Source organism: Tachypleus tridentatus, chromosome 3, assembly GCF_004210375.1.
Source record: "Tachypleus tridentatus isolate NWPU-2018 chromosome 3, ASM421037v1, whole genome shotgun sequence".
Classification (NCBI taxonomy): Eukaryota; Metazoa; Arthropoda; class Merostomata; order Xiphosura; family Limulidae; genus Tachypleus; species Tachypleus tridentatus.
Genome location: NC_134827.1, coordinates 89,498,698 through 89,526,691, shown reverse-complemented (window position 1 = coordinate 89,526,691; position 27,994 = coordinate 89,498,698). Strand labels below are relative to the sequence as shown.

The window sequence follows — 27,994 nt, the reverse complement described above, 5'->3', positions numbered from 1 at the left end:
TCGAATTCTATCTTACAAGATGCAAAAGAGAAATACAAACCGAAGTTAATAAGGTTGCTAGATGAATATGGAGATATATTTGTTGGATAGAATACTACTAATAGATGTAGAAATAAAGTTAAACATAAAATAGCATTAAGTGACAATAAACCAATACTACCAAATCCGTATAGAGTGCAGGAGAAGCATGGGATCGAACTGAAGGAATTTGTGTAAAAAAAGTGGATCTCATTTTAAAAAATGACTGCAGTTTAAGGTTCTGTGTGGATTCTAGTAAGGTGAATAGTGCACAAAGACATCTACCCGTTATCTAATATCCAGGAGTTGTTAGTTAGGTTAGGTAAAAGTATTTTTAGTCCACAGACTTTTAAACTGGATATTAGGAAGTAGAGACTGAGGAAGAAGACAAAGCTAAAACTGCATCTGTAATGCCTTCAGACAAGTACAAGTTTAATAGAATGATATTTGGTATATACATATAAATAATACTCGTTCAACTTTTCAAAGATTAATGAACCTTCTACTAGCTGGATCAAAAGATTCAGAATGCTTTTGTTACTTATATGATATCACGCCTTTTTCCGCAAGCTTTAAAGAACATTTAGAAAGATTAAGACATATCTTTGACAGATTAGGCAAAGCAAATACCTAGTAAATGTCATTTGCTATGAAAAAGAGTAGAATATTTTGATCACATGGTAACCACAGAAGGTGTAAAACTCAAAGAAACTAAAAGTTTGTAATACTTAACTGGTACTAAAAACAGTAAAAGATACCCAATGTATGTTTGGAATTCATAGACCCTTAACAGAATTAACAAAGGAAAATGTTACATTTTAATGAACAGGTAAAAGAGAAGGAGTAGTTGAAAATCTTAGAGACTCAGTATTAAATGCAACATTTTTAATCTACCCAGACTTTAGCATGACATTCATTATAAGTGTGGATGCTTCAGGTTTTGTTACAGACGCAGTTATGCCTTAATTAGACAAACATGGAAAGAATTCCCTTTAATACGAGGGAAAACTGAAACAATCACTCCGTAAGAAGAGAGTGAAATGGTAGGTAAAGTTCAACTCCACATATAGAGTTTGTAATTCTACACTGGATACACTGCAGATGTTTATAGAGAACCTCTTAAAGACATCAGACAGAATATTTAAACTATACTGAGTAACACCCTTACTATTAGCCTTAAATAATTCACTAGCATTAAGTATAAAAATTAAAAACCATATATAACTTCTTATAATGATCAACGCTTGTTTGTTTGTTCGTTCTTTGGAATTTCGCACAAAGCTACTCGAGGGCTATCTGTGCTAGCCGTCCCTATTTTAGCAGTGTAAGGCTAGAGGGAAGGCAGTTAGTCATCACCACCCACCGCCAACTCTTGGGCTACTCTTTTACCAACGAATAGTGGGATTGACCTCACATTATAACGTCCCCACGGCTGGGAGGGCGAGCATGTTTGGCGCGACTCGGGCGCGAACCCGCGACCCTCAGATTACGAAGCGCACGCCTTAACGCGCTAGGCCATGCCAGGCCCGTGATCAACGCACAGACATAGAACTAACAGAAGAAAAAGAGACCTATTAAGGAATGCTGCTCCCATTTCTAAACTACATTAGATACCCATGGTAACTTGTAACTACGTGATATTTGCAGGTATCGAAAATAAAATAACCAAACTATGTGACAAAAAAGTGAAAATATTTCTAAATCATTTTATTTCTTAAAAAAACACACCAGGAACGTGGATACTTAACGTTAGAAGTGAACTAACTTTATCAATAGTATGCCTAAAATCTAATTTGCATAAAATTAATTTTCAGACTGAAATAATTAAATTAAGTGATAATGGATATTTGAAGTTAACTGGGAATTCTTCAGTGCATGGTCAAGGAATAAATTTACACTCCAGATTTAGAAGTAACGCTAAATATACTGTTGTGCAATTGAACGTAAAGATTTCTGATTTACAGGAATTAAGTGAAGAATAATCACATGTAATCAGAGGAATAAGACTAATTCAGAAACTGACGAATTAAACAAACATATCAGCAAAAACACAACATTTACCATCTACATGATCAGGAATAACAACTTAGAGATTCCAATAACACATAGAATACTTGGAAATAAGGAAAATTATCAAATAAAGTATTGATAACACAATGCCTATTAGCAATTGTGATAAGTATACAGTTTTACAAGGCATAAAATATATTAACTTGGATGGAAATGTTAAATAGGATACTGTATTATAATATAAAAGAAAGAGAGTTGAAAATGGTATTTTTTATATTCTGAAACAACTGAGATAGTTGAATTAACTGACTTTAAAACACAAAATTAAGTAAGCTCAAAATAATTACGTGGATCAAAGACAAAATTGGAACAGACAAAAAGTAAATTAAAGAAATTAGTAGATTATAAATATAAAATATTAGTAATCAAATTAATAGGATTAGTTTGATTTATCGTTGAGAACAAGGAAGGAACGAGTGCGTCGAAATACTTTAGAAACCAAAATCGAAAATATCCATTAATTGGTGAAGTAGAGACAGTAAAATACCTGAAACCTATAACTAAAGCAAAACATCAATGCCGTGAAGCCGACCTATGTAATACAGATCCAACAAGGATCGTCATGAAACGAGAATGAAACAATGCAAAACGGAAGTGCTATTTAGATACCGTAGAGTTTTAATAGTGTATTAAAAATAAGTGAGATTATTGCGTTAAAACGAGAGAAAAAAAAAGCTTTATTGTAGAACTGAAGAGATTCAGAGTAGTGGGTCTATACATCGTAAAACAGGTGATAATAAGGAATATGCTGTTGATATGATACCTACTGTTTCCAACCACCTTTCTGGAGAGATCCATTGGATGACAAAGATATTCACCAATTCCCGTGAATTTCGGCCTATTTCATTGACTATACTGTGAAAAAGCAGATGGCGTTTTACACGATTCAGTAAAGGCATGTAATGATTAATTTTTGATCACGAAAAACCTACTTGAAATAAAACGTATCTCAGAACAGCTAGTATGAGTATTAACACTTTTAATAATGAAGCAGGAACAACGTTTCGACCTTCCTAGTAACCTGATAAAAGTGCCACGATATGTAAACACGAACATTAATGTGTACAATAAGCCCATATTCTTTACGAATGTATGAGCGCAGATAGCCTTCGTGTAGCTTTACGCGAAATTAAAAAAACAATAACAAACGAATGTATAAACATTTGCTCTACTATGTCTTATGCTTTACAGGGCAAAGTGTGAATATTTGATTTATTGCAATATTAGTGTAGTAAAAAAGCATTGTTTAACTAACGTATAATCAATATATATATGTATATATTGACTATACGTTAATTAAACAGTGGTAATTGTATATGCTTTTATCTACACATCAGTACTGCAGTAAAACAAATACATATATATTATAACCATAAATGTTTTAGCTATAAACGAAACACATTAAAATTAAACAAAATACACTGCATATTTTTAAAAAGATCCTAGGGTGCACGCTACAACGTGGGATTATAAAATGTATCCTAGGTTTTGAAGGTGACAAACGAAGTAGGATCCAAATTGTGGTAGGGACACACCGTCTCTCAGTTTTAACCTCCAATTCGCTAGTCTCACATAAGAACATTAGAAGTTTATAAATTAGGAGAGCGAGATGTGGGTGCTCAAGCACACATCTATATCACCCTTCACTGCCTGCAGACAGTTGTGGGAAGGTGGCTGCTCTCCCAAGTTAAAATAAGATTAAAAAAAACCAATAAAAAACAACTGAAAATAAAAATAAAATAAAAAATAAGGTACTACCATTTGGGGGTAATTAATATAAAACTTACCTTTTGAAGTTAGAATTCCTGCCCCCAATATGGTAGAGGCACTAATTAACACGACATCAGTAAAGTGATAGTTTACTGTGACTGTCGTGCTTTTCTATGCGGTTGGAGGTGTACATCCACATAAAGTAGTGCCAAGTTCTTGAATAACCTTATTTTTAACTAAAAATAATTATGTCGTGTTAATTAGTGCCTCTACCATATTGGGGGCAGGAATGCTAAATTCAAGAGATAAGTTTCATTTAACTTACCCCTAAATGACAGTACCTTATTTTCCTTTTTTATTTTATTTTATTTTATTTTATTTTATTTTATATTTTTCATCTTTTTATGTTTATCTTTTTCTTATTCTTATTTTAATTTGGGGAAGCAGTCATCTCCCAAAACTGTTTGCAGGCAGTGAAGTGTGATATAGCTGTGGGCTTGAGCACCCACATCTCACTCTTCTAATTTAAAAATGTCTAATCTTCTTATGTGAGACTAGCGAATTGGAGGTTAAGACTGATAGACGGTGTATCCCCACTGCAATGTAGGTCCTACTTCTTCAGTCACCTCCAAAACCAAGGATACATTTCATAATCCCACGTTGTAGTTTGTACACTAGGATCTTTTTAAAAATATGCAGTATATTCTGTTTAATTTTAATGTGTTTCGTTTATAGCTTAAACATTTATGGTTGGGATTTGCTGTTTTTAACGCAGTCGTTCCTCATGATTTTGTTTACTTATTTGACTTCAGTTAAGTTCACTATATATGTATACGCAATGTGTGATATACATATATTGTAACATATTTCGTATTACATATTTATTTTAATATCGATGTTTTATCAGTTAAATATATATTTAGAAATTCATGTAACTTGTGTTTTTAAATGAATATTCCAAAATTCCCGCCTATTCATTGAATCTACAGAAGATTCTCGAGTGTAAGAGTCAACAATGTATACGTGTATATAAATACCAGCATTGTTGCCTCAAATGAAATTTCGAAAATCCCGCCTTAACGTATATAAAACAACGCACCAAGAAGCAGTTTATATTTTTGGTTTGAAACAGTTACCATGCTTTAAACTTTGAAAGCTACAATTGTGATAAACGCTTATTAATCGAGAAATTATAAGTACTTGAACAGGAAATTTACAGATTTTGAATGCTACTGGCCCAGCATGGCCAGGTGGTAGGGTGCTTGACTCGTAAACTGAGGGTCAAGGGTTCCAATCCCTGTCACCTCAAACATGCTCATCCTTTCAACCCTTGGGAAATTATAATTAACAGTCAATCCCACTATTCTTTCGTAAAGGGATAGCCCAAGCGTTGGCGACGGGTGGTGAGGACTCGTTGCTTTCGCTCCAGTCTTACACTGCTAAATTACAGATGGCTAGCGCAGATAGCCCTTGTGTAGCTTTGCACAAAAAATCAAAACAAACAAATCAGCGAAGGTTAGAAAGCATTAACTTCAGCGAATTCACATCAGACATCAATATTTTTATGAAAACATTACATAACTCCAGTGGGAAAATATCAGCTTGTAAACGGTGTGAGACAGCGAAGAATAGAAAGCTAGTTAACTACCCATAAAGTGGCCTGCACTGATATAAGCTGGAAATTAATTCGCTCATCGTGAACCTCGATAAACTATTCAGTTTCAGATCAGATAGAATATTGTTTAAGTTTATAAAACTCTTGTATATAAATCATTATTTGTAATAACTATTATTATGAATTGTATTACTGTTTGTATATTAAAATATATTTGGGTTAAGCAAGAAAACGATGAGTGTATCAATCTTGTTGACAGATATCATAATGTTCAGACATATTGGCATTTAATTAACTTTTAAAACCATTTAACTTGGTTTCACGTTATTTAAAATTGTGATACACAACACAATAAATGGAGGCTTGTCCAAGATAAATTATAATATGTAAGAACATATATATATATATCGGGAGCATCAAATAATACACATGTAACCACTTGCTTTGTTGTTGTTGGTTAGTTAAAAAGATTCCTGTTGATTTTGTTATATATATATATTAGGTGTCCCTTTGTATTGTATTGTGCTCAAGGTTGTTAATTTACTGGTTGTAGAATTAGTGGATATTAGAAAACCAATGAATTTGGGCATGACGGTAGGTAAAACAAAATATTCAGCCCAAGTAATTAATGAATAGCTATTTGCTGTAAAATTCTTATCAATATTATAAGTGTAGCTACCAGTTTGGCCGTCAACTGTGATTTCATTCCTTTATGTCACACGCTGAATTCTTAGGCTTACTGCTACTCTACCGTGCAACTACTGTAAAAAAAGAAAAGTATAAATCTAACATTTCTTAATATAACGTTTGTAGGAATACTTATCTGGAATTGTAATATAGTATTATGTTGTGAATGTCTTTTAAAAGCTGGCCAAGCATTATTATACTTGTTATAAGACATTATTTTGGGCCTACTATATTAGTTACGCCACATTCTCAATGTAGTCCCTAAGGTATGAAGAATTAATATAACATACAATAGTATTTAAAACAGTTATATATGCGATATTATTATATTTGTATATTATAATTAACTAATATAATTATTATATTCAGTTATAGTACTGTATTTCTCGATGTGGTCTTTGAATGGAAACAGAACAATTATTTATTTTCGTATTTTAACGTAACAAAACATCAACCAATTGTACACGTTACACGCGCACCCCACGCTTGGTATTGCTGGTGTACAAAAATATAGCTAATAAAAAGTATCATAAATTAATTTATTTTAATCCTACATAAAATAATTTAAAATGCCACGGCTTTTGAGGGCTCCCTCTTGTGTTATTCATATATAGTTAGAAGGGGCAGTAATTGGCGCCAACAACCACAGATACCTCACAACAAACTAGGTCACCCGCAAGAACTTACTCCTTCCCGACCGCTAAATTCAACCTACCCTTCACCCTCCCATTATCGAACTCAGCCAGTTTATTGAAAACAGGCCCTATCACCGACGACGTCTTATTATCCGAAGTCGTCTTCTCTTCGTGTCTATATCCACGGACAGATTCTGAAGCAATAACTTCATGGAGAAGGAAGGAGTTTAAGAATTGTAATCATCACCCAGATGTTTTGATGTGGGGGAAAACGAGAGAACCCCAAGAAACCCCACTTTCACTACCTGGTTTTCTTGGGGTTCTCTTGTTTTCCCCCACATCAAAACCTTGGGATCTACAGATCCCCCGTCGCCCTGAAGTATCCTAAGTCCCGCTTTGGTGGTTGATTTTGTGCTCCTGTAGTGATAACCTGTCCTTGGATTTTTCGCCTTCGCTTCCTCACCCCAGTAAACCTTTATCTCATCCCCAGCGTCCAATTTTTTGTTAATATCATGGTGATTTTTAATATTAAGGCCACCAAGACGTTCTGATCGTGAGTGGGGCGAAGAGCATGTGTGTGTGTGTGTGTGTGTGTGTGTGTGTCTTTCTTATAGCAAAGCCACATCAGGTTATCCGCTGAGTCTACCGAAGGGTGCGAAGAGAAAAATAATTTCTGAGCGTCGCCGGTTATATCTGCCCCTGAGCTTCGGTTTGTGGGGTCAGACAATTTGAAACCGAAATACCTGCCACGTTATTTGCTCTGCTCTAGTTGGCGCAGCTAGTGTCGCTTGTCACACAACTGAATGCTGAGATATTGCAAAAGGTGTTTTTGTAATGGGTGCAGATAAGCGTTTTTCCGACTTAAATGTAAATTTGTCAGTTCTACTTTTTAAGCCTCTTTAGCAAACAGCTTTGTAATAAATGTAGTGAATCTAAGGGACAAAAACTTGAGGGCATAACATGTTGATGGGTGAAGTAGTAAGATTTTAATGAAATTGTCTTTGTCATAAGTGAATTCCTACTTCTAAAAGGACTGAAGAGACACATACGAAATAACGAGTAGGGGCATATTCGGAAAACATATGAAATGCACCCCTGTGAAGAACTGATGAAATTAAACTAATAATGTTATTTTTTACTTAAGTAAAAACCTACGATTAAAATGATTCTTACAAACAAGAACGACAAAGCAGACATACCATAAGTTATTGCTTTAAGAGTAATATTACGTGTGTTTTCTTGTAGCAAAGCTACATCGGGCTAGCTGCGGAGCCCACCGAGGGGATTCAAATCGCTGATTTTAGCGTTGTAAATCCGTAAACATACTGCTGTACTAGCGGGGAGTTAAGAGTTAAATCCTGTACTTGTGAACATTATGTTCATGAGAAGTGCAGTAGAAATATCTGATTTATTCAAATCTACCTTATTCGATCGAATAGTCCCCAATTGGCACAACGGAATGTCTGCGAACTTACAAAACTGAAATTAAGATTTCGATATCCGAAGTGTACAGAGCACAGATAGCCCACTGTACAGCTTTGCGCTTAACTACAAACAAATGAAAAATGAAACAACTGAACTGCAAAACTTTGTCAAGAAAATATTTGAGTTGATTATCAAAATACTTCTAGTCAATCAGGTTTTTACTAAAGAGCAGAAAAACATGTCAGTTATTTAATAAAATGCTTAAAAATCGTTTACGTACTGACCCACTTGCATTATAATACCTTGAGTACGCTTATTTGTATCTTTATATACTAGAACTTAAGATGCTGGATAAATAGAAGGATAAAAAAAATTGGCTGAAATTGATTATATCAAAGGTTTTGTGAAAATGCATCGAACTACTGACTTTGTCAAAGCCAATAAAACACGTTTGTTGACATAGAAAAAATTAATGCTAAAAACGTTAGAGAATTTATAAGCAATTATTAATCTATTCTTAAATAGTTTCACTTCATAGTGGACAAAAATACAACATCGATAAAACTGGAATCACAACATTGTTGAAACATCAGAAGTGACAGCACAACCTGGTCAAGTGCGTTCACGTGAGTGTGGTGAATACTTGTTTCTATGTGTTCTATTGTACGTACCAATAGAAATACAATCCCTACGGTGTAAGTGTTTCTAATTAAGAGGTACAGAGATAAATTTCTCAAAGTAGCACAACCTAGAAATTTGGAACTTGCTACTCCAAGTAGATGAATGTTCCTAGACACCATGAAGCATTTCCTAAGGCATGCATATTATTTTCATGATTCGCAGTGCTGTTGCTCTTGGACAATCACAAGAGTCATGTTTGTTCTTGAATGCTACCTAGTATTCTACAGTATTACCTGGTATTCTACAGTATTAACTGGTATTCTATAGTGTTACCTGGGAAGGGCTTCATCATTTCGTTGAGTTTTAGCTTATGAACGTGAGTTTCCTATGAATACCCAACTTAACTGTGTCCAGTACTGTTTAATTTACAGCAAAAATATTCATTATTATATGGGGAAAAAAAAAGGCCTGTCACATCCATAATGCCTGGGCCGGCATGGCCAAGCGTGTTAAGTCGTGCGACTCGTAATCTGAGGGTTGCGGGTTCGCATCCCCGTCGCGCCAAACATGCTCGCTTTTTCAGCCATGGTGGCGTTATAATGTGACGATCAATCCCACTATTCGTTGGTAAAAGAGTAGCCCAAGAGTTGGCGGTGGGTGGTGATGACTAGCTGCCTTCCCTCTAGTCTTACACTGCTAAATTAGGGACAGCTAGCATAGATAGCCCTCGAATAGCTTTGTGCGAAATTCAAAAAACAAAGAAACCATAAGGCCTACCCACATTAGGTTATTCATAATTTATTTCTTTATTAACGTAAGCTGTTAACTTAAATTTCCTAAATAACTACTCATTCTTGTTTATTATTAAGCATAAAGTTACACAAAGGGCTGTCTATGCTCTGCCCACCACGGGAATTCAAAGCCTGGTTTTTAGTGGTATATGTTGGCAGACATACCGCTGTTCCACTTAGGGACTGTCACTTACCAGAAGAATACATTATTAGCTAGAAAATAAGCTCAGTGATTAATTCATGATCTTGTATTAATTACTTGTAAGAACTAGCCTAGAGTTATTGGAATGTTGTAATTATATGTATGCATACAGCATTAATGAGTTGAGTTACACGCGTATGAAATTAGCTAAGTAATTATATGTTGTATTACAAATATAATGGAAGTATTAAATATATACATATAAATATCAAACACATAACAACAATATAAAAAAGCTAGTAGTAGTTACTTAAGCAAAAGAGAGTTAGGGTTAAAAGTATCAAAACAATATAACTTGAATATACTCCAGTCAACAATATACAATTTTTTTACAGTTTGTATCTTTGATCAGGTATATCCGACCCAAACAATAAACTTGGGTTGCTGCCACGTTAAACATGTGCTACAGCCTAATGCAGTGTCACTATTCTAGGTAATGAGTGAATCAAAATATTGAACACACAATAAAATAAGGCACTCGTACGAAGATAAAATGGTCGATGTACACAAACGTTGCTGAAAATGTTGCATGCAAATAGGGACGTTGAGCCACCGGTGACGCTTGGACCAATGGGATTATACAGTGGTTATACTGTCCCAGTCCCACTGACTAACCTACTGCATATATATATATTATATATGATATTTTAGTGAGAATAATCACACTTCGATGAAGTTAAAATAAGTAAAATCATAAGGAAGGATCGCATTAAAAACAGTAAATCCCAACTTGTAACTAATTATATAATTGATTTTAACTCAAAAGAAGCCGAAACAAAAATAAACATTTATTTTTGTTTTGTGGTTAAAATAACAAATTACATATATATAATATATATACATCATATTGATTTTTGAGTTATTTGCCTGGGCCGTTTTAGGCTCCCAATACGCCCCTGCATATTGACGTATCCTACATCACCTTCCTACCTCACAGATAGTTTGTTTTAATATCCGCTAACTTGAACCAACATAGTTTGTTTTTTTTTAGCCCAAGATTTTCGCCACTAATATTTTGAGGTCAATTTATAGCAGAATTACTTCATACGAATTGTGGACGTAATTTACGCTTATTTTTTAGACTGGAGGGTGAATAAAGTTATCAATTAACGCTTTAATGTCATAATGTATCTCCTCAGCTATGTAATACAATTACTCTTATTTTAGCGATTCACTGTAGTAAAATTACTATCAAGCTTGCTTTATGTATAGCCATCTCTCCTTACAAGAACCATAGAAATCTCCCCAAATCCAACAAATAGCAGGAGACAAAATAAAAAATTATAAAATTTTCCATACGTTTCGGCGTACATTTCGCGCCAGTAGCATGGTACTGCGCCTACTACGAAACAAAACTCAACACCCTCAGTTTCTCTCGATCTTGATATCTCTGAGCGTAATACCATTCCGTATAACATATTTACATGTAGTATTGGTTCACCGAATGTTGTGACACATGGATCTTAAATACTGATGATAATATTCTGGGAACTTTATATTGATTTTGTAAGTTTTGATTTTACTTTATTATGTGTTTAACCATCACAGGACGAGTTAACTCTTTGTTGATGGTTTTATATTGATATTTGATTTTTTGTGTCTAATTTATTGCTTAATAAATTTATTATTATTATTATTATTACATATCAAATTCGGGGGTACCATGCGAACTATTACAGTTTCTGTTGATACACGATGGAACCCAAAAACTAGCTGTTTTTGATACGTTGTAGTAATATGCATTTCTTCGGATATTTCTTTTACTTTCTCCATATTGTATTTTAAGTTATTTACTGTTTAAGAAAATAATGAGAAAATCCATCCTTCGTTACAAACTTCGATTACCTGTAATACATTATTTGTATAGCGTCATGGCAAATGCTACAGTTTTAAAAGTTATCTTTACCTACACCCGGTTGATGGTAACTACTTTCATAACCCAGAAGACAATGAAATCATCGAAATATCCCGCGTTTTTTCATGATTAAAACCAATTCCACTGAGATAGAGTTAATTACTTATTCCTGATTCAAGGCTGGATTCATTGACTTTTTCCCACAAGTCAGTTAAAAACAAAACCATATTTGGATATGCATTATTTAACATTTACGGACTCAACAAGTTAATATTCTATAAATAAACTAATTTTTTAATTAACTGATGTGCTGTTGTTTGGATGCTTCTTGTATCAATACTGTTGTATTGTGTAGAGCTGTTTAAAAGATAAGACTATCAATACTGTTGTATTGTGTAGAGCTGTTTAAAAGATAAGACTAATTTATTTTTAAGTATACACTGAAAAAACAATATTTAGTTTACCATTATGGCATAAAAAACCATATATTAATATTGTCACCTAACTGCATCTATATCTACGTATATATTAGATACAGTTTGATTTTGTCAATTTAAGTGAGATCTTACGTTGAAATATCCACTTTAAAATTTGTGATTCAGTTGCCACCAAAGAATAGCAGCTTCTCTCTCATAAGCTAGGGCATAAAATCCAACATGCCACCACTATGGCCTATCTGCACCAGTACTAAATATGTTTCAATGCGTATTAAACGTTACAGACAAACTGCTGGTGCTAGTACAAATACGGTGTAATTGTATAGCTTCTATCTGCAAACAGACTGTCCTCCCTGTTATCTTTCAAGAAGAGTGTGGTAATTACGAGAGGAAGGCCAAAGCCTGATTTTGGGGATATTAGAAAGAAATTAGGGGAAAATAATATGCAGTCAGTCTGTGAAAAACAGACAGTTATGTGAAAAACAGCATGATCGTAAAAAGCAGAAACCGGTAACTATTCTGCTTATCTTGTTTACTTTTGACGTAATAAAGGTTGAACAAGCGTTGGTTATAACTATCTCAACAGATAATTCATTGCCTTTATGGTAAACAAACTGTAACGGATTTACTATTATGTACTTATTTTAACATCTAAGTTTGTTTCAGTTTAATACATATTTAGAAATGTATTGCGCAAGTACCGCTTGTTCTCTCAATTTGTTGTAGATTTTCGAGCATAAGAATCTTCAGTGTACATATATACGTAAATATTTATTGTTATATTCAAGTACAATACTTTCCCACAGCAAAGGCAAAAGCTTCCAAGAAAACGAAGATTCGTGATTTTTAAGCTTAGAATAAACTGAACAAAGGCAGCAAAAGGAAACAACTAAATACAAGAAACTAAACAAACAATATATTTATTCACAATAATGCTTGCAATACAATCAAATTACCGACCAGCTTATAATTATGAGGGGGATAAAGTGGAATTCACAGAACTAAAGGTATACTTTAGTTTTATACTGAAGAAAAACAGAAATAACGAATTCCGCAAGTTCTCTGGTTACATAATTCAATCTGTAATTTACACACAATAGTTAGTCATTTTAAGACAGCTGTACAGGTTCCTATATAATATGTCTAAATAAGCTTGCTTCCTAGAAGTCCATACAAAAAGTACGTATATGACAGCTTGAAACTTAATAACCTTTATATATATATAAAACCTTTATTTGAATAAGAATTACTTGTACATGTTAAAGAGCTTGACCAATCTAGTCAATACAGACGTGATTAATATAAGCTGCATGAAAATGTCGAAAAAGTATATCAATATTCTGGAATGAAAGTATATTCTATATGAATTCGATGAATTAGATTGAAAAATGCAACTGTTTATCTTAATTAAAACGATTCTAGACTTTAGATGAGAACAACAGTTTAATACAATATGTAACTTTCTTGTTACTGTTCTCGATACTCTGATAATTGTTTGAATTTTTTGGGTTAAAGGCAGATTTCTTTGATTACATATCTTACAGAAAAGTAATTTATTGGGAAATTAATAACCTTTGTATTACACAATTGTTGAAAACGTTGCTGAACCATAAACCGTGTTCACACATATTTCCAGGCGTAATTTACATATAGCCATTCTTGTGAGATTTAAAATTTTGAGAAAATATCTCTGATACTAGGTTTCTTACTATTAATCTGTAACTTTGTCTTGTACTGAAATACACTTGTTTCCCCTTCAAACTTGTCAGTTACGTAGTTATTCATTGCATATATATCACTATTTTCGAGTAAGAATAACTCTTTTCACCATATAGTTACATAGTTACAAGTTCTAATATTGCTATTGACATTGCTATATATTATTTCGATGACTTCCTATAAATTCTCACTTGAGCAGCATACATTATCAGGAACTCTGGTGTAACCATCTTTATCAATGGGCTCTTGTTCTTAACCAATACTATACTTACAGAATGTTATTTTTTGTTGATTGTTAGATTTCTTGTTACAAAATATTATCATTAAGGTAATCGCATGGCACTTGTCTCAGTAATATCTTCTTTAGCTCCTTTCGGTACAACTAGTATTATTTAACGAAAATCACAGCCACATAGAACAACTTTTTCTCCAAAAAAACAATTTTATTTTTATTATATTTTTATTTTATCACATTCCTTAAATGACCGATCTACAGCAGCTTCATCACAAATAATTTGTAATTGTAATTCTTATTAATTCTGCAGTATCATCATTTGACTTTATATTACAACTATAGTTCTCATGAATATTGATTAAAATTTCGAGTCTTAAATATTCTGTACGACCTCATTTCATGAGGATGCTGCTATTCTAGAAGATGCAAGAATCAAATCAATGTTATTGCCACTTCTTACTTTTAGTAAAATGACATAATACAAAAATGTTTACTTGGTTCCACTCACACAAAGACACAACGTGACAATAACATTCATTCGACCACAACGTGGTCCTGTGTATATTTTGTTTTCATTCACAATTTGCATGATGTCACATGCTATAATTTATCTCGGACGAGTCTCCGACTTATTATGATACGAACGTTACGTATTACGATTTCAAATAGCCAGAAATTTTAATTTAGAAGTTAATTGAATTTCAGTATGTATCAAATTTATGATATTTACCAATAAGATTGATACACACTATTTTATTTTTTTCAATGCCCTCCGATAGTACAGCGGTATGTCTACGGATTTACACCCCAAAAATCAGGCGTTCGATTCCCCGCGGTGGGCTCAGTAGACAGCCGGATGTGGTTTTGCTATTAGAAAGCACACACTTTTTTTTAACACAAATATATTTCAATGTATAAGCAACAATACAATTTATAATAACAGTTATTAGAAATAATGGTTAATATACGAGAGATTTTACAATCTTACAAACAATACTTAGTTTTCCATCTCGTCTGAAACTGAATATTTTGTTGATGGCTTACGACGAACGAATAATTCTATATTAATATCGATATAGTACACCTAACGGCTAAGCTGTCTCTCGCTTCTCTACGTAGAAGACATTAGCGTTCGAAGTTAATTCTCTAAAGTTGAACGGTTTGTAATCGTAGTGTTCGAAATCGATACGCATTCCTGGTAAAATATCTGTAGTTTTTCAATTAATAAATGTTTATCACAACTATAGCTTCGGAGGTTTATAGTATGCCGACTGTAGCAGACCAACAATATAACCTGTCTCTACGCGTGTTGATTTATAAAATTTAAGACGATGTTCTTGAAAGTTCACTTGGCAACAATATTACATACACACCTAGTACATTGTTGATTCGAACGCCTTGAGAATCTTCTACAAATTTAGAGAACAGACGGAACTTTCGCAATACGTATATGCATTTCTAAATATACATTAAACTGAAACAAACATAAATACACAATAGTAAATCCATCACAATCCATTCATTATGTAGTAATTGTTGTTCTAGAAGTACCTGATTAAATCACTTCTCAACATGTACTTGATTTTTAAGAGCACTTACGTTCCTGCTTCATCTTAATTTTCATTAGCAAATGCCTCAGGTATATTGTAATGTACAAAGGTCTTGTCTGCACACACCCAAAAACTTTCAATATCCAAAACAGAATAATTCCCTTTGTCATCAGTAAGCTGCAATGAATCATCATAATTCTCATGTTGAGTTATGAATAAAACTGTTTCCCTAAATTTTTCTCTGAATTCAATCCAAACATTTTCAGGACGTAACGGCTCTTCATGTGTTAAAATAATTTAAAATAAACTCCACATACGAGAAGGCATAGTGAAATGGCAAGCTTACAATACAGTTTGAAGAAATTCTGACTCATCTTGCTACAGTAAACTTTCATGCGTCGCATCCTTGAAGGTGGAGAGTACAGCGCCATCCGCTGTTTGAACATCTTCAAAAAACATAATGAAGTAGTAATTCTCACAAAAAGTTGAGAAAATAACGGTATAATAAATATTCATTTTCCTTAATCATGCTTCTCATTGAATTTCAACAATAGTGTTAAAGTAGTAATTATTTTCTTTACTAAATCCTCTGATTCTGTATATGATATCAGTTGTCGATTTGTAAGATGAATGACAAGTTACAATACTGCATAAAATTCATTGTGCAAACCCATCCCAAAGGTATAGCAAACTGACCGTAGCAGATACATATTTACAATTAAAGTCAACTAGATTTTCATATGTTGTTTACATGTTGATTCATTTTCGATCCTCTCATGAAAATAGATTTCTTAAACTGATTGGTAATATCTTCCACGTAGCTGTATTGACCCAGTCTTATGATGCAATTCGCCACTGATACGAATAACATATACTTCTTACACGACCAAACCTCTGTTCATTAAAACTACATTCATTCAATTGAATTGACGTCATTTGTTTGGTTGAATGAATTAACCAGCAACTGCGTGTTCATCAACATATCTTTGCCTTGCTATAATATGACTGTTCATATGATTTATTTGAATATCCAAAGAAATATGATTGATTTCTCTACGTTGTTGTATCCGAATATCACTCATTATGTTTATTTTTTTAATTTCGCGCAAAGTTACACGAGAGCTTTTTTTATGCGCTATCCGTCCTTAATTTAGCAGTATAACCCTAGAGGGAATGCAGCTAGTCATCACCACCCACAACCAACTCTTGGACTACTCTTTTATCAACGAACAGTGGGATTGACCGAATCATTATGAAAACCCCACAGCTGAAATGGTAAGCATGTTTTACGTGATGAAAATTCGAACATGCGACCTTCGGATAACGAGTCGAGTGTCCCAACCACCTGGCCATGCAAGACCTATATCACTCATTTTATCCAAACATTGACTTTGTTTTTGTTGATGGATTTGCTCTTTACTCATACCTTCCAATTATCAGTTCTGTCTTTGTCATTGCATTTGTTTTTCATTTAAACTTTCTAACCAACAGCTTTGTCTCTGTCTTTATATTTGACCTTCATTCATATTTTAGTGCTATTTCTGTTCCTTTCATCAACAGGAATTCAGTTGAACTCTCCAGTGAAAGATTTCTTCTTGTAGCTCTCCTTCAATTTAGTTTCAGTTTTATTTCCTCTGCTGTTTCTTGTTTGTTCTCTGGTATTCTACACCCAGGGTCACGTAGGTGCTATCACTGAAAATCTTTACCTCTTCTTGTTTGTTGTCTGGTATTCTACACCTAGGTTCATGTAGGTGCTATCACTGAAAATCTTTACCTCTTCTTGTTTGTTGTCTGGTATTCTACACCTAGGTTCATGTAGGTGCTATCACTGAAAATCTTTACCTCTTCTTGTTTGTTGTCTGGTATTCTACACCTAGGTTCATGTAGGTGCTATCACTGAAAAGCTTTACATCTTCTTGTTTGTTGTCTGGTATTCTACACCTAGGTTCATGTAGGTGCTATCACTGAAAATCTTTACATCTTCACAACTTACTTCCTTTTCATTCTTATTATTTCTTCGTTTTCGATACATAATATTTAGCTTTAATGATGGACACTCAATTTATATTCGTTCTTGTACTTCAGCCTAAGTTACTCGACTGCTGTTATACTTAATTATTGATTTTTGTCCCTATGGTAACTGTTACTGAGATTGTGGAAACTGATAAATGTCCCGCCCGTTCCGAAACAACACGCCAACAAAATAAACAAAGATGGAAATGTTTTGATTTTTTAACAACTTTTATGTATATTTTCAACTTAAATTGTTTAAAATCAGTTTATGACACTGTCAAAATCATAAAAATATCATCAAAGTCTTTGGATTATTTTATCTCTTGCATATTATTAACGTCAGAAGTCCCTTTATTTTATGTGAGGAATGTAAACCTCCAAACTCTCAGCAAACCAGAGGCTTGATCTACACGTTATGTTTGAAATAGTGTAAGTTAGGAACGTCTTTTTATTGTTTCTGAAATATAAAAAGATGATAAATCAACTTTTAATAAGCCCTCTGCTAGTACAGTGGTAAGTCTACGGATTTACAACACTACCAGCAGGGGTTCGACTCCCCTGGGTTGACTCAGCAAATAGCCCAATGTTGCTTTGCTATAAGAAAAAAAAAACACATACTTTTGAATAAATGTCACGAAAAGTATTAAAAGCACGAGCTAACGTACCCATCAAAACAAGAAATGAAATTGGATTTTGGTAAACAAAATAATATCTGACTTGTTCAACAAACTTCCTCCTTTATCATAAAAGACAAAAACATACATTGTGAAAATAAAAAGTTTCTCACCTTAGTATGAGAATATGCGGGCATTACCATCGCATACTTTAAAAAAATAAAATTACTTCCAGTCTACAGAAATCTCCTTACCTTAAACATCGGATACAGGAGTCAAAATTAAGTTTTAAAAAAGAACATGTTGTCTCCTCTGATAACGTAGGTAGCTATGTATATGAAAAGATACTACGAGAAAAAAGAAATCCAAACGACTTGTCCCCCGCTGGTCTACGGATTTACAACGCTAAAATCAGGGGTTCGATTCCTCTCAGTGGACTCAGCAGATAGCCCGATGTGGCTTTGCTGCAAGAAAACACGAACAAACACACTCCAAATGACTTACACATAAAAGAGAAAAAACTGATCATAGAATTGAGCAAAATATCACTGCTGAAGGGCGTGACGGGATAACAGAGGTTATGTTGCAGAGTGCTCTTCCCTTGAGAGATGTGTAGGTAGAAGTAGAAACAATATCTTTGTGCGGAGTCACATTTAGAATTGTCAAAGATGAGGTGAAGAGTACGGAAAAGAAGCTTGTAGAATTCAAAGACCCTGAAGATCTCCAACACGGAGGTAAACTATACGGACACAAAATAAATTAAGCCTGGAAGACAATAAAACTAAAAAAAATGAACCAAGGAATGAAGAACAAAGAAAAACGAGAATGAGCCTAATTCATTATATAAAAGTACCGAATTCATTATATAAATGTACCGAATTCATTATATAAAAGAGAAACAAAAACACTTGAAGATGAGAGAGCATTCACCAATGAAAAAATCAAAGACCCTTCATAAGAAAAAAAGTGTGCCACGAAAACTGCTCAGTGTTTATTTGAAGAAACAACCCACAGGTTAAGAACAACAGTTTCGAGAATGGAAGTGTTGCTCATGTAATCATGATGTTATTTCTCAATAAAATGTGGTAAGCAGAAAAAACTGTAAAGAATTTGTAAGCAGACAAAAAACAAGTATACACAAGAAAATTAAAATACTGAGTGGTTTTAAAGTGTAAACATTTCCGTTCAGTTCTTACGGGACAAGTAAAGAACTTAATAGAATCCTTATGTGGCTTTCCGATCACGTGAAGATATATATAACAATGTTTGACAACTGCTAATTCCACATTAAACGTTTTAAAAACGTTCTGATAAAATAATATCATTATTAAGTTTATATTAAACAAAAAGTACTCTCAGAAGTAATTTCACTAATCAGAACATGAACTGAAACATTTTAAAAATAGAACCAAATTAAAAGCAGTTTTTACCAAGAATATTATAGTAATATAATAGTTTTTTATGAAGTTTAGCTATTTCTATTTTCAAGATACGAAAGGGAATATACAACTCAAATTTTCATAAATCAGTCAATTTGTAACATCTACTACACTATGAATAACAAAATGTTTTAAATGAAAAATTATCTAGAAGGCAAATATTTTATTTACAAATTACCTCGTTCTCCGGTGGATCAGCCGTATATTTATACACTTACAACGAAAACATTCAAGGTTTCAGTTCCTCACACGTAGCTAGTTATGCAACTTTGTGCTAAAATTGACAAACATTAATAATAAAGTAATCAATGCTCCTTGGAAGGTTCTAAAACATTTTTAAAATTTTTTTTTAACCCTACACTTATAATCCTTTCGTGTAGTGAAGCACATTACGGTAAAAGACTTGTATATATATGTGTGTGTGTGTGTATATGTTTGTTTTTGAATTTCGCGTAGAGCTACACGAAGGCTATCTGCATTAGCTGTCCCGAAATGAGAAGTGTAAGACCAGAGGAAAAACAGCTAATCATCACCACCCATGGCCAACGCTTCGGCTACTCTTTTACCAACCAATAGCGGGATTGACCGTTATAACGCCCCCACGGCTGAAAGGGCGAGCATGTTTGAAGCGACGGGGATTCTAACCCGCGACACTCAGATTATGAGTCAAGCACCCGTGTATGTGTTATATTTACAAGTTATAACCCTTTTAAGTAATTCTTTATCACCTAACATTTATTGAGTTACCAAAAAGTATAATTTATGCTGATTAAAATCAGCTAAGTGTGATTACACGAATAACAAGAATCTATTTCAATAAGTTTTATTTATCAATAAAGTGTCTGTGACTACAAATAAAATGTCACATAGTTCATAACCTTTAAAACTGATAATACGTTGTGAAAACTTAACCAGGAAATGTTTTGACAAGTAAGTAACTGTAGAAAAAAATTGTGAACGATTTCATGCCTGAAATCCAAAATTTAAATTATTCATAAATTTTACTTTGTTAGTTTATTCGTAAACCAGCACAACTGACTATTTTGCACTGTGCACGTTGCGATGATTAAACTCCTAACTACATTGTTATAAGCCTTCAAGATTAGCACTGAGACATAGCGGGTGGAACGAAATGAAAATATCAATGTACATGTATAACTTAAATTTAGTAAAAAGAAGATATATTTAAAATTGTTTATTCAAATTCAAAATATATTTCTTAAGATATTTAATTTCGGCACGGTTATATACACATCTTAAACAAGAAAAAGAAAGCGCACATTTCTTATGAAAACAACAAGAAGCCAAATTTGGTTCAAAAGTCTTTAAACTTAATCAAATTTTTTTCTTCGCACTCTTTTTCCAAAAACTGTTTTAAATCAAATGCGTTATTTAAACAGCAACAAACTTTAAATGAAATAATCTCTACTTAACATTTTTACATAATAATTAAGGAATTATTTTAATGATATTTAAATTATTATAAAAACAGACATTTTAGCTTTAGAGAAATAACCTGAATCAAAACATACAGTTTCTTTTCGATAAGAACAGTATTTTTGGTTTGCTGTGTAATTCATGTAACTGTTCTTAGATGTGACGATTAAAAATTTGTGAACATATCATAGAGTCGGTAATCTTTTATATGTAGGGATGGCCAACGTATTTAATAAACATAACACAAATATGCGTTAAGGCATGCGCTCGTAATCTGAGGGTCCCGGGTTCGCATCCGAGTCACGCTAAACATGCTCGCCCTCCCAGCCGTGGGGGCGTTATTATGTGACAGTCAATCCCACTTTTCGTTGATAAAAGAGTAGCTCAATAGTTGGCGGTGGGTGGTGATGACTAGCTGCCTTCCCTCTAGTCTTACACTGCAAAATTAGGGACGGCTAGCACAGATAGCTCTCGAGTAGCTTTGTGCGAAAATTCAAAACAAACAAGCACTCTAGAAATCAACAATGGTTATGAATTTCATTTTAAAAATGTGACTGCCACTCACTTTCATTCGTTTAAAAAACACTAAACGTCATATTTCAGCGCCAATAAAGAGAATTTAAGAAAAAATAAATTATTAAAGCAAATCGTTTTAATTGTGACATTACAATCATTTTTAAATGATATACAAAGAATATTATTTGGAGAAGTAAGCCTAAAATCCTGAAAGTTCACATGAAAGTTTTAGCGTTATTAATAAAAATTTAAATCATTGTGTGTATTCAGTACTTTTGCCAAATTTAAACTCAATAATAGTATTATTTTTTGTAATCCATCCCAACCTTCTTGTTGTTTGTTTGTTTGTAATAATGGGCTATATGTGCTCTGCCTATCACGGGTATCGAAATCCGGTTTCTAGCTGTTTAAGTCCGCAGACATACCGCTGTACCACTGGAGGGCCTCAACTTTCTTAAAAATTAAATATATTGATCAGCAATCATTATATAATTCACCTTAGTTTTAACCCTCCTGTACCGATCAGCTAAATTCGATAAAAAAACAATACTAGTATTCTTCATAACATTTTAGACAATTTAGCTGAGAAAAGAAAGCTAACATGGGATAATGTTTGTTAAATATTCTAGGTTGTCAATAATAATAAGTTATATTTATAATGTTGAACAATTTAAATTTATCACGATTGTTTTTTATTAAGTTTTTATTTAATTCCACCACTTTATAAGATAAAGTTTGATAAGAATTATTTATATACAAAAATGTTACAAATTCACAAACAATATTCATTCTTTTATCTGATCTGAAACAAAATATTCTATCAACGGTTCAGATCCGTAACGAGCGAATTAATTCTACGTTGATACATAGACACACTTCACTTGACGGGAATGCTAGCTAGTTCTATACTTTTTTAACCAAACGAAGTTTTGTATACAACACAGAGAAACACAGATATCTAGTTTCGTTGTATAAGTACTAAAATCCAAAGTTAATTCTCAGAAGGCGAACGCTTTGTGATGTTCGAAATCTATAAATATTCCTGATCAAATATCTGTAGTTTTTCAATTAATAAACGTTTATCTCAATTACAACTTAAAAGGCTCAAGGAATACTGACTGAAGAAAACTAACGATATTCCATAGTAATCACATATTAAACTTTAAGGCATGTGGAAATGCAGTTCTTTCTTCGAAGGGCATCTATAACCTAATGAAATTATAACATTGTACCTTGCTATAATGCGCATGACACTCATACTAGTGTTCTATGACTCAACGTTTGACTAAGTAGTTATTTACATAACTAATGATCCTTTATAACAAACAATGGAGTAAAAATTTTGTTGTAGCTATGTTAGTTTACTTTAGCATACACGTTAAAATTTAAGTACAATCAAAACTTGTGTTAATGCATAACAATATATTCCCTTTCAGTTTCATAAATATTATTTCAAATTATTTCTGTTAATGTTCATCTTCGATATTACACAAAACTTACAAATTTATAAAAGTTCCTGTAATATACACGCGTGGGTATTTTAATAAAAAGCCTACTTTACAAGTTCTCTACAAGAATATCCTTAAAATATTTTGAGCTCACGTCCCTCGAGCATTACAGTTTTGCAACACAACCTGAAATATGTAAAATAAAAAGTGTTGAAGCTTCGAACAGTGAGAAAAGACAAAGTGTAAGAAGGTATAAATATCCTGTTTAGACTAAATTAAACTAATATTAAACGTACATGTATGATCTTTAAGCCTTATTGTATGCCAAACATAATTCCACCTCTTAAACAGTTTTTGATTTTTAAAGGGGGAAAAGTTGCGATAATCAAAAGATTGTTGAAATTGTTTCGATATTTTTGTCATATATTATCAGATATTTAATGCAATTTAACAGACATCTCTATTTTTCATAACAAAAATGACGTTATATGTTTTATTCTAAATTATTATTTGTTCCAGCCTTCTGCTTTCGATTTTAAAAAATCAATACACTGTGCGTTTGTCCACAAATATAAATATATAGGTCCTTTACAAGAGGATGTATATACTGCAGTGTAAATAAAACAATTTGACATGACACATTAGATTTAAAAACTGAACAGTAGTGCCACATTAGTTGGTACGACACTTAGAATTCATCTCTAATACCAAAATCAAGATCCTAAAAAGCAATCGTTTTAACAAGATATCGTCAACCGTTTATCATCAAACTTTTTTTCTAGTAATTTAACTTGATTAACCAAAATGATTTAAAATTAAGTATACGGATTCCTGGCTGAAGGAAGCCAATTCCAACTGTCTGGCCCGGCATGGCCAAGTGGTTGAGGCACTCGACTCGAATCCGGAGTCGCGAGTTAGAATCACCGTCACACCAAACATGCTCGCTCATTCAGCCACGGGGGCGTTATAATGTTACGGGCAATCCAACTATTCGTTGGTAAAAAGGTAGATCAAGAGTTGGAGGTGAGTGGTGATGACTAGCTGCCTTTCCTCTAGTCTTACACTGCTAAATTAGTGACGGGTAGTATAGATAGCCCTCGGGTAGCTTTGCGCGAAATTAAAAAACAAACAAACAATCCAACTATTTGTAGAAGATTGGTTTGGTTTTTGGAATTTCGCACAAAGCTACTCGAGGGCTATCTGTGCTAGCCGTCCCTAATTTAGCAGTGTAAGACTAGAGGGAAGGCAGTTAGTCATCACCACCCACCGCCAACTCTTGGGCTACTCTTTTACCAACGAATAGTGGGATTGACCGTCACATTATAACGCCCCCACGGCTGGGAGGGCGAGCATGTTTGGCGCGACTAGGGCGCGAACCCGCGACCCTCAGATTACGAAGCACACGCCTTAACGCGCTAGGCCATGCCAGGCCCTAGAAGATAATGTAAAAGATAACTATATACCTGTCAAATATAAGAACAACTGCTTCAAATTAGACAAAATGAACGGTAAACATAAGATATATGGAACATCAATTCATTTTGTAAAATGTTATTATTCTTTCACTTTTCAAAGTTTTATCTGGCAATTAATTTTTCTATAAATATATATGAATTACAAAATCGTGATTTCACATTTCATTCACAATATGCAATAAAAATATTGCGATATGTCGGTGTGATAATATTCAATTGTTTCTAAATAACTACTAAGAAAATTTGAAAATAAAATTCTAAGCGTCAGTTACATGTGTGTAGTAACTGGAATAGAAAAGAATGTATAGGTAAGGTGGTTGCTGTACCTAATAACGCTATACTATAGTAACTCAACTTTATGACAAAAATAAATGTTTGTTCAATCATTTTTGTCGTTATAAACCTAGATCTATCTCATAACTGTCTTGAACTTTTAAACTTTTGTTTATATGTTGCCTGCTTATAAAATCCTTATGTGCCCATTGCAAACTACTAGTAGTGAGAGATATTAGTCTGTCTTTCAGTGATTCAGATGCCTAGGCTTAAAAGGATTTTTTATACAATATTTTTTTACGATTATAGGATATATCTTTCTTAAATTTTATTTTTACAACGAAGTATTCTATCCGCGTCCTTTTTTCCTTATTGAAGTATTTAAACAAACAAGAAAAACTCACCAGTCTTCTTCACAAACTGTTAATTCAACGAAGATTCAAGCCTTGGAAAGAAATTCAGCCCATTTTCAAAGTTCTAGATATAAAACAATTGATCATTTAGCCGTTAATTAACCTATATCAGAAATCAATCAATGCACTTAAGATTAAATAGGTTTATACGTGATTATTTGTAATCACACTTGAATAACGTTTCCTAGAGGTAAGGCCTGACAACCAAGGTAAATATGTTGCACCACTGCGGCGCTTGCTATGCAGCCATTGTTCCGTCTAGTGACGTATAAACTTGTCGGACTTTCCCACTGTATCAACGAGGGAACATCAGAAAGACATCGATCAATAAATCATTGACTATCTCATTCTCTATTGGTCGGAGGCCATGATATTTGGTGAAACTGGAAAGTCAACTGATCGTGTAAATTATACTACCTACTTAAAGTTGAGAATATCGAAGTACCAAAATCACAGTCCTGTTTAGTTTTTCGTTCAATCATATCAATGTTTAATTGCAAATGCATACTGCTAAAAATAGAAAAAAATCACTATTAGCTATAACTAATTTTCCAACTTAAAAAATGTTACATGTATAAATAACCCGAGAAAAATAAACTCTTGCGTTCAATCCCAGTATTTCACAACTTCAACTCGACAAGCAGGAAGGTTATTTGTTTTACGCCACCCAGATCTACCTACACGAGCAAGAACGTGAACGTGTACCTCGAGGGCAATGTTTTAGCTGACTTTGTACCGCCATAGACAGGTAGAATGACGAACAGACTCAACAATCGTTACAACAAAACTGTATAACTGCAAGTCTAATACGGTATATTTTAATATATTTTTTCTTTGAAGTACAGTTTTTCTATTAATAATGTCGATACACGATATGGATCTTAGCTACAAACGTTGATAAACATCCTTAAATGACTATACAATATTTACAATGTAATTTTGTATAGCAAACTAGTGCTGCTGAAAGATAATGCCACAGCGGAATGACAAAAGTAAAACGTGACAGTAAATAGACATGGCTAACAGTCTTAAAAAACAATCAACATATAGTAACAGATAGTTAAAATCTATCACAGTCTGATAAAATAATGTTATTTTGTGATGACATGTATTGCTAGCGAATAAAGTTTGGTAGAAGAAAAAATCATAAGTGATTATAGATAGTGACAGTTAAAAAACTGTTATAGCGTAAACAGTCACAATGTAATTATGAGACTTAGAAATGATAAATATTTTCTCTCAGAAGAAAATGTAACAATGAGAACTGACAGTCTGTTAGACATAAAACATCACAATGTAATGACAGGCAGAGATTAATAGCTAACGTAATCTGAAAGAGAAGTAAACCACATGCTACTAAGAAGAAGTGATAGTTATTAAAAAGTAACAAAAGCGAAAGGTCACTGTGTACTATTAGATAAATTGAGCAACAAGATTCCTCAAGAAGTATCACTATGTAATAAATATGTAACAATTAACGAATATAGAACAAAGTTATGCCGCTATGAGATGGCAAATCGTTATAGCTAAGTTTAGCACAACAACATTCAATATGCTTTTAGGTATAAAATCAAGATGGAATGTAAGATCTTTTGTTCTCAATAGTAGGGAAAGACATTTTAGTAGGGAATGCGCCTAGAAGTTGCATTTTCACAAAACGACTAATCCCATTAGCAGAAGGCCTGAACGTGACCAAGAGGTTAGTGTATCGGACTATGAACTCAAGGGTTCGAAATATTGAATCACCAAATAAGCTTTGCACTTTTATATAATGTCACTTAAATTTATCTCTAAAAACAAACTCAAATGAATCCCACCTTTACGTCAGGAGTGACCTCTTCGTGGAGGAGGGAGGGGAATTTTCCGACTGGTTGACTTGCCTCTAGGCCTAACGTAACCAAGTGGAGAGCGTCCCTGCTGAACTGTGGTTCCGTTTGTTTATGGATGGCATTTATCGCCACAAAAACGAACTCCGCAGTTTTGGGCGTGACGGTCAAATATCATTATTTGGTCAGATGAAGAGCTGGCAGTGAAAGCTGTTGACTATCTGCATTTCACTCTATCACGTCAAATATATAGGTGAACCATAGCATAGCGGTCTCGAACCTAACTATTTTGTCTATGCGTGCACGAAACGTCTTCCGGGTAAATAAACATACATTCACTAGCTGTCCAAACCTTCTTAAACTCATGATGTTGCTACGATAAAAATAAGATTGTTAAATATTAATGGCTTTAAAAAACAAATAATTATCTCTAGTTCGTTCAATTTAAAGGCACGGAAGTGATAGCAACTAAGTTAGAAAGATGTAATTTCACCATTGTGTTTCTTTGTATAGAATCGAACTCTTGGTCAAAACTGGGATATTTGTAATGGCCGTTCCAAATACTGGAATGTTGCTATTAGCAAATCTCTGAAAAGATTTTAACACCTATAGACAAGCAATCAAAAAGTGGTAAAGTTCTTCTTAAAGAGGAAAACATATACTAAACAAACGTTGTTTTTGTTTTGAATTAAGCACAAAGCTAAACAATGGGCTATCTGTGCTCTGCCCACCACGGGTATCGAAACCCAGTGTTTAGCGTTGTAAGTCCGCAGACATACCGCTGAACCACTAGGGGGCACTAAACAAAAGAAGACAGGAAATATAAATATTAAATTTCATTATGTATTGCTGGCAAATGTAATACACACATTAATATCTTTGAGAATATATTTTGATACATATAATGGTGAATTGCTCTTAAGAACTACTAAGGTTAAAACTAAAGATTTAGGACCTAAGGACACGTAAA

At 33.4% G+C, this 27,994-nt stretch overlaps 1 protein-coding gene across 2 annotated transcripts in view; it reads right to left on the bottom strand.

Annotated features, from left to right (window-relative positions):
- The window catches only part of LOC143247438 (glycoprotein 3-alpha-L-fucosyltransferase A-like), a 78,760-nt gene extending 51,594 nt beyond the window's left edge, over positions 1-27,166 (bottom strand). The window contains exons 1-2 of one of the 2 annotated variants that reach the window (XM_076495529.1): positions 27,016-27,166; positions 25,190-25,262 (exon numbers count right to left, since the gene is read on the bottom strand). The gene's annotated coding sequence lies outside the window, so the exon portion shown is untranslated. Of the gene's footprint in view, positions 1-25,189; positions 25,836-27,015 lie in introns of those variants that run through there. The other variant, XM_076495528.1, reaches the window with a different exon arrangement.
- Positions 27,167-27,994: the final 828 nt, after the last annotated feature.